The sequence below is a fragment of the Apis mellifera genome, linkage group LG5 (genome assembly GCF_003254395.2).
Source record: "Apis mellifera strain DH4 linkage group LG5, Amel_HAv3.1, whole genome shotgun sequence".
Taxonomy (NCBI): Eukaryota; Metazoa; Arthropoda; class Insecta; order Hymenoptera; family Apidae; genus Apis; species Apis mellifera.
In genome coordinates this window covers 1881746-1891471 of record NC_037642.1, presented here as the reverse complement: position 1 = coordinate 1891471, position 9726 = coordinate 1881746, and positions in this window count along the sequence as shown.

Genomic DNA, 9726 nt, shown 5'->3' with positions numbered 1-9726 from the left:
TTTGTTGTACAGTTGACGACAAAAGTATTCGGCTTTTATTTAACGTTTAATGTATTTTACGAAAAGATTGAAATGGATTAAGAAAAAAAGAAAATAACTCGAAATCTATTTTTACTAAAATAAAAAATGCAAAGTTGAAAATGAATAATTTTGTATCCAACTGTATATATTTATAATTATTCATTTAATTATATATGTATTTAAATTCCAATTCCTATTTCACTTACTAATAAACAAATGATTATAATGGATAAAAGATTATTAATTATTTTAATATAAGTTACTTGAATAAATTAAAATAAAATATAATCTATTTTCAGATGATAAAATCTTTTGAAATATATATATATTAACAAAAATATTATTAATCTCGTTATATAATTAATTTTAATAATTTTGCAATTTCTAGAAAATATAAATTTCTATAAAAGTTTTCCTATTATTAATTTGTTATCTCTATATCTTCAATTAAATCTCATATTAAATGCAATGATAAAAACTATAGAAATTATAATCCAAATATTGTTAAATATTTATTTCAGATTAAGATAACAAAAATTGTTATTCTACTATACTAATTTATAAATATCTTAATTTACAAAAAAACTTTTTCTAGAATAGTCTGTATCATTGTGCGAATCTTGAAAATGAATCTTCAATGAATCGTTGAAAAATGCTATTCCTTGTCATCATTAAACTGTTAATAATTCATTGAGAAAGGAAAGGATAGTATAAATAAAATAATAGAGAATCCCGGATCGAAAACACGCACGGATCCGTTGCAATTGAGGCAAAGAAAGGCTTAGACTGTTCATTTCATCCCAAGATACGGTTCGTTTCTCTGGACACTCCGGTGCACCGGCGATATTTATAAAGCAAACTTCACGGTGCAAAGACCTCGGCGCAAGTGTACCGAGCCGAGCCGTAAGTTTAGGCCAAGCCCTTAACTCCTTCGGCACATCGTGCGGTTTTCATAATAAACTGCTTCCAACCGATCCTCGATCTTCATTATTTTTACGACGCCGTGTGGCCAAGACGTTTGTCACGATTTCACGAACCGGTCGCGAACCGGGCGATGATTCTCGCTATGACGTTGTCTGATCGGTCTATTAACTTTTCTGGATGATTTAACGTGGAACGTTCTGCGGTCTCCATCATTTCATACACAATTTTTATCAATCCCTCGAACGTTGATTTAATTTGAAACCAATTTTTCTTAACTTAAATTCGATTTCCTTTTTTATGCAAAAATAAATAATATATGTTATATATAAAAATTCATATTTTTATATAAAGTGAATGATGTGAATTTGTGTAAAATCATGAGGAATGATTTCAGTAAGTGTACTTACTTATCGTGTTAAGAAGAATAAATTAATTATTTCAATAAATAACAAATATAAAATATTAATAATAATGATTTGAGTTATTACAAAAAAAAATTGATTGAATTAAATTATAGTTTATTGCATAAGAAATGTATACATGTCTGACATGTTAATATTAAAAATTCAATATTATGCATAATAGTTTTAATCTTTGCACAGATTGCTTATTAAAACTGTTTCTCTGTTTAGTTTATTTTTCCAGTTGATTGTACTTGATGAGAATGAGAAGTACGTAGAATTCGCACATAACTGGTAATTTAAAGTTGAATTATTGCTTGAAGATAAGGGAAGTTCACAGGAAGATTCATGGGACGACGAGACTACAATTCTCTTAAGAAGACAATAAGACGTCATGCATTTTGTGTGCCCCGTTCATTTTGATCACTTTATGATGTTATTGTTATGTCAGTCTTTTATTAATATAAGGACAACTACATTTGACAAAAGTACATTTTACAATGATTTGTGTTTATTCAATATCAATGATTAATAATACTTTAATATTATATGTACCAAGAAATTTTTATTACAAAAATTAATACTATTTATTAAATAATATTCCATTTGAACAACGTTATTCAATAAATCTATTTTTCTATTTCTGATTGTTAAAACAATGTCTTTTATATAATTTAATTAAAAAGATGAACCAAGAGGATATTATTCTTTTATATATCAAGAAATCAAGTATGGACGATTTTTATGACAACCAATATCTTTGTAATAATAGAATAATTAATCGAAATAGAATAAAAATTTAATCTTGATAATCCTTCATTCAATTGGTACAAATATACCAGCATTCTAATCGTATTTTCAACGCAGTCATCGTCTTATTTGGAGTTAACGAATGCAACGCCATCTTGCATCCATTTTCACAGAAAACGGTCGTAAATGGATTTAACCATGAACAAGGTTGTCGTCGTAAAATACGAAGATAAGTGGCGGGGAACATGGAGCTGACAAGCGAAGAAACGAATTAGTCTCTTTAATTATCGAACCCGACACAACCCGTGTTCCTTCGTTCTTTTTGTTAAATAAGTTCAAACGAAGACGTAGAACACACTCCGTTATCGATGCACAAGATCAGACATCCGGATTAGGTGAGAATTAATAGAGCACGTGAAAGTGCGTGTTACATCTCGTGCGCGCAACCATGTTTCTCCAGATTATTTATCCACTTTAGATTACTCTAGTGAATGTATGACAGGCATATTTCACCAGTGGCGAAGTTTCCATTTTATTTCCAAGAATCTCTTCCTCTCTAATCGTGCTTTTCTCCACGTTTTCATATGTTTATTCACTTTGGAACAAACCACGTGATTCTGTCGTGAGATTAAACGAGTCACAAAGTGACTATTCGTGCATTTCAACATCTGCGAAAAACTTGATAAATCCATTGTTATTGATTTTCTATTTTTCGCGTGATCCAATCTGATCTGACCACCAAAAGTTAATATCAATAAATTATAATATAATAAAATTTTCTGAAATAAAACTATTGTTCAAATTATTTATTAGAATAAAATCTATGTTCACTTGTGATTAAACATAAGAGTTAAAGTAAAGAGTTAATCTGTTAAAATTAAAAAAATGAAAAATTTCATAAATTCTAAAATGTAATATATATTGATTTGAATCATTGTACAGGGAAATAAATCTGTTTCTGTATAAAAATGTATCTTATTTTTCTCCTGATCTTTATTCTCTTAATAATTTAGAACTCAAAATATTTCATTTTATGATATACTTATAATTTAAGTAATAAACAATAATCTATCTGTATGTTAACTTAATTAGATTTTTTTTTAAATTATATAGAATAATGAAAATTTTTATTCATCATCATTAAAACATTTGAAATTCTTATAATCTTCTTATAGTCTTATTAGTCTTCTTCCTTTTTTATTTTTGTTAATATAAGATATATTTAGGTGTTTCGTCTCATTTTCTCGTACGCTAAACGAAATTTTCCAACAAAAGCAGATGTTCTAAGCAAATTGAAACTAGAGAGGGTCTACCAATTCATTTAGAAGAGGTTGACTCGATATATAACCTCGAGGGGTTAATAGCCCTTCAGTTGGGTGTTTAAATAATTTACAGATGTAGGCCGTGGTCGGTTCGATCGTTAGACTGACAATTAGCGAGGAAGAATTCATTGCTGGCCTGGATAGCTCAATTGGTTAGATCGATCATTGGACGATGAAAGGTCTCTGCTCGTGTCCTGCTTCGGCAAATCTAATCAATCGATTTTCTCTGTATCCGTAATTTTAAAAAATAATTTCCACGCTTATATCCGAATGATTGATCGTCCCATTTTTCCTTTAAATCCTCGATAATGGTCGATTTTTACAAGGGAAAAATGAAAGATAGTGGGATTTTTCTAACGTTAGGGGTGAAAGGAATTATCGATGGCCTGGATAGCTTAATTGGTTAGAACAGTCGTTCGTTGAAGAAAGGTCCGAAGTCAAGTCTTGGTTCAACTGATTCAGCAAATCCAATCAATCGATTCTTTCCCTATTTACAGAGGTCTAAAGTAGAACTAATTCAGTTCATAATGGTGATTGACAAGCCATAAAAATGATTACATTTTAATTCACAAGATAGATGTATTTACATAATCGAATATTATTTTCTTACTTATTAGTATTAGTATTATAGATTCTGATTTTTAAATTTTTTAATATGAATTAAATTAAAATAATAAGTATAAATGATCCATTTAATAAATATTTGAAAGTTCTTAAATAATATAAAGATATTTTTCAAGATTTTTAAAGAATTGATTAATTATTTTTCTATGTTCATTGTATTTTTTAATTAAAATAAAATCTTTGTTGTATTAAACTCTATGAACATTTAACAATAAATTATTATTTCACTTATCTATTTCTAGCACTCATAATTTTTTATAATTTTTTATAATGAAATCTTTATTTTTATTTTTTCTAATTAAATATCATATTTCAGCATGATTTATAATAAAAGTGGATGAATTATTATATTTCGTAGAACAATAGTTTCAACAACGAATATTTTTATTATATCTTGAAAAAAAGATTATTCCAATGATTTATTTATACAGATAAATAAAGATGTTTCGTTTTAAAAATATAGCAATTTAATTATTTCATGTTTCTTTAATTTTTTTTAAAAATTAATTGATTGTCTGGCAACTAAGAGAGGGCAATGGTAACTGGACCGTTTATCCTATAAGTTAGCTTTTTATTCGTTTAATTAGAATTCCGATGATGAAAGAGAATTATAATTAAGAGATCGAGTTTCTTCGAATGAAAGCAAAAGATTGTGATAATTAAATGCATCGACGATAATAAACATTAATTGTTTCACGAAATGAAGTTTCTAAGGAAGATACTTTGAAAAATTATATTACTTGATATATACGTGTATTTCTTCTGGTCACACATATATATTCTTCTCTTCCGGTTTTCTGATCATTAATGATTTATATGAATAGGATATATTGCGAATTTAAAGTTATCTAGATAATTAATTGTGACAACAATGAGAACAAGAAATCTAGTTAATAAAAATTAATTTGATATTTTATTCAATAGATTAAAATACTGATATAAGAATAATTACATTGTAAAAAGAAATAATAATAAAGAAAATATCAAATTTTTTTATTAGAAATGGAAGGTGTTTCAAGTATCGTGAAATTATTTCAACGAATTATACTTTAGATTATAGAATTTTATTAGACTAGTAGATATTTTGTTCTAAGATATATCTTAAACGCGAACTACCGCCGTATATAAATTTCAAATGTAGCTAATTATGTTATTATAAATTCAAAAGTGATTTCTGATGGAACACCCCCTTAGTACGTGTTGATTATACTGACATAAAATCTTAATTAGTTCATAGTTTATCAAAGTTAAAACATGCATCGTGATTGTTCAAGTTAAGAAGTCGGTTAAAACCCGCCAATTAATCCCAACATTGCGAATCTGATGAACTTCAAACACTGTGTAACCGCGGAACAGCAACGAGAACAACCAAATAACCGCAGGAAAAGAGGAAAACAAGAATTATGTATACACAGGATGTTTCGTTGAAACTTAAAACTTTGTTGAAATACATTTCTTTTGTTATTTTTTTTGTATTTTTCGATTCTTTTTTATCAGAACACTTTCAAATTTCAGGAAAATAATCATACGACATTAATAATACCTTTATTTATAACAAATTTTTAAATATAAATTTAATAGAGTTTATTTTAAAACTTTTTCACAATTTGTATAGATTTTATCAAGACCAAAAAAAAAAATCTAATATATAATATAATAATATTACAGCAAACGATGTTTCTTCAAAATTGGAATAATTCCTAACCTAAAAAATTCTTAATCGATTTAATCTTTCAACAAAAGAATTCGTCAAACTTTATACGTATACTTTATAGCCAATTTTAACAACGAGTCCAAAATACCGAATTCCAAACGACAAATCTCTAATCCACTTATATAACACGACGAACAAGATCCAAAGGAACGAGCGATCTCGCGTCAAATTAGCGTTACAAATGGTACTCCGCGACATAACCTCTTTCCACTTGCCGAGACCTACTCCCTCGCTCTACTTCCCGTCCTCTAAATCGAAACGCAACTGGTTGCACACTGGTATTACATTTTCAAGAACGGAAGAAACATTTCAATTGAATCGCGAGGGAAAAGCGAAACGGAAGCCTGGCGGGTTTTACTCGCAGATTCTCGTGATTCACTCGTGGATCATCCGTGTATTAATCGGGTTCGCGCGAAACCTGTCGCCTCGGCCCCACCCCCTCTTCCCATCTTTTCCGTGGAAGCTCGCGGGAATTTACGAGGTGCACACAGGCCCACAAATCTGCGGTAATAACCGTGCGTACGCATCGGCCGCGTATATCCATCAGCCGCTCGATACGGCATCTTGATAAGTTGATGGCTCGCGCGCAGCTCGTGTTGCTCGTCGAGGCAAACAGCCGCACTTTTCGCCGAACTCATCGTGCTTCCGTGTGTTCCGAGTATCGGCACGGTTTTTTAAAGCGTGAGGTGTGTTCACGCGAGGTTAAGATCTCACGATCCTCGTATCGATTTATCCATTTACGGGGATGAAGCCGAAAATTTTGATTCGGTCTGTTGTGGATCCGTTGCTTGATTTTTGGAGTAAGTAAAGTTTAACGCGAGATCGTTGTGTGGAAATATCGAAGATTTTTGTTGAAGGTATTTAAGGGAAGGCAGCATATATATGTTTCTGAGATATGTATATTGTCAAGAATAAATTTTACTTCGACTATGTAATAATGCCTGAGTTGGTAATTATTTATTATTTATTAAATATTCGAAAAACGATATTTGAGTTGATATTAATCTCTTCAGGAACTTTTGCTTCTTTTCTTTTTTGTTATTAAAAGATTCTATAGTGAAGAGATTTTAATTTTTTTTTTATTGGAGTAAGAATTTTAGTTTAAGAAATTATTTCTAGTTATTTATTTCCTTAATTTTCGAGCAAGTAATATTTTTCTTTTTTTACATTTAAAGAAATTCTAATTGCTGTAAAATGAAATGTAATTATTTGGCAATCTGATTCATTCCATCAATGAAATAAAATTCTTTAACGTATAAAATGATTATATATTAATAATTTCCTTTAGACTCATAATTAGACTTACTGTTTATTTTGTTATATAATTAGGAAATTACGTGTAATTATAACAATTTTTTCATTTCTAAGAAATGTTAAGAGATTTTAAAAAAGTAGAATGCAAACGCAATAGTTATTTTCACGAATTGACGTAATATTCCTTCGGGGTGGTTATATTTTATAAAATTATTAGTAACGCGTAACCGATAATTTTTCAATTATCGAAAAGTACGAGGTACGTGTTGACAGATATATACCTTTATTTTAAACGTATTACGTAACATCTGATCATTATTATGCATCGGATTTCTTTTTTTTTCATTAACCTCGAATAAAGTATTATTGCAAGACGAATGATTTATTCTTGCTCTAGATAATGATTAAACGCCATATCCTTCGAGGATAATTTCCAACGCAATGCCATAATTTGTGAGAGTACGGTACAGTATATGCGGGGATATTATTGGGTGCCTGATAATACCATATCTCCTAGGATAATGCGAATTAAACCGTGTTACCGCTTATTCATTTTCAAGTGGAAAAATTGAAACGTAATTCTAAAGTCCGTCGAAACGAAATTCGTGTGGTCTTTTGACATTCTTGCGAAATTGTAACGTTTTCAATAATTGGAAAAAAAGCACAACTAATGCAACATTTGTACTTCGTCAATCATACTTGCAATCGAGTTATTTGAATTTCTAATTATATTGCCTTCTACATTTATTAATAAATAATTACATAAATATATAATAAATAATTATTAGAAAAATTCAACGTCAAATTCTTTGTCGTGATTCTAAAAAGCATGTTCTATTATCTAATAATACTTTGTAATAATGTATAAATAAATAAATTACTTTGAGAAAGTGAAGTAATTTTGAAATAATTTATGAAAATTATAATCAATATTATTTGATTAATTTAAGAATAATTTTTAGACGGTTTTTAATATTTTCAGTTCAAGTTTTTATTAACAATTTTTAAGAAACATTTCAATATTTAATATTACTAATTCTTTCTAATAATAAAACTTTATTTGGTGAATATAAATCATGATTATGATTAATCAACATAAATTTGGACCAATCATTTTTAATTTATGCCAAAACTAAATTATTCGACCACAAAAAAAATATCTTTACGATATTTCTCGAATATTAATGATGAATACGAATTGACCATTTTATTATTTTTATCAACTAATCTTATTTTATATGCATCGATATCATTTTCTGCACCACGAGTTTATCCTTTGATTAATCGCGAATTCATTCTTAAAATGTTGAATTTTATTTTTATTTTAAGGTATATTACTCGTTTGCAAAAACGAACGAAAAGATTAAACGTGAATTTAAGAAGATGTTTTTCGAGGAGTATTCCATCTTACTGTCGCAAGTTTAGTATTCTGCCACTAGAAGTTCTCTAAAATATACGTTTTGAGACCCTAAACTCTCTAGAGAGCACTGTCAGGTAAACTTAAGTCTGGAGTACTTGGTCGAGAAGCGCATAAGAGCAATTTCGCGACGTAAAGCAGAAAATCTTGTATATTTTACTCTTTTTTAGACGTGCCCTCGAATACTTTGGTAGAAAAAACGGAATACTTTATAAAATACTCTAAGCATCTTGCGTGACATTCGCGTAACAAGCGTGCAGAATAGAGTGTATAATTATTAGTGCGTATAAAATTTTTATAATTTCACAAATCTTTGAATCTGTTTCAAAATTCACAGAAATTTGCAATGAACAGATATTAAAATATATATATATATATATATATATATATATATTGCAAAATTTCTGATTTGTTTTAAGGAAAATTTTTTCCATCTTCTTCTATCTTCTAAAATCAAAATTCTTTTTCACTCCTAAAAGAAGCGATTTTTAATAAAGAATTGTAAGTGATGACAAGTTATCGATCCCAAATATTCCACCAACCAAAAAAATAAAAGAAAACCATTAAATTATAAATCATCATCGGTTTGTAATTACAAATTGAATTTAGCAAAAAAAAAAGAAAAGAAAAGAAGATGGCCGCCGATGGAAAAGCGTAAAAAAAAGCGTTGGAAAATCGTGATCGTTAACGCGATCCCACTAGAATCCCTTCGAATCCCCCCAACGAAGAATTACACATCCGCCAAGAGGAAGCGATACGCTTGATAGAGCCCTTGGAGCGCTCCCCCTCGGAACGGCGGTAGTTCACGGCGGGGCAAGAAGTCCCGTGGATCCGCGACGGAGCGTGTATAAAAAAAACGGCCAAGGAACAACGACGACGACGACGACGACGACGACGAGAAGAAAACGGGAAATAAAGAGGTGGAAAAACACGAGGGCCAAGGTGGTGGGGTGAGAAACGTAGAAAGGGGGGAGGCAAAAAAGAGAAACTTAGTCACGCATACAGAAGGAAAGAAGTGAAAGGCACTCGTATCTGTGCATCCACGGGATAGAATGGTATTTCGGTCCCTCCCCCTCTCCGCAGGTTTAAAAGCAGGAGGAGAAAGAGACAGAGAGGAAAGAGAGAGGAGAGAAAAAAAACGGACACTGCGGACAGGACGTCTCAGGAATCTTCGAAAACGTCGCTGACTAATTTTCGAGACGGTTCCCTCTTCACCCCTTCTTCTCTCCCTCCTTCTCCCTCTCCCCTCCTCCTTTCTCTCCTCCTTCACCCTCTTTCTCCCACCCTCGTCTGCCGTTC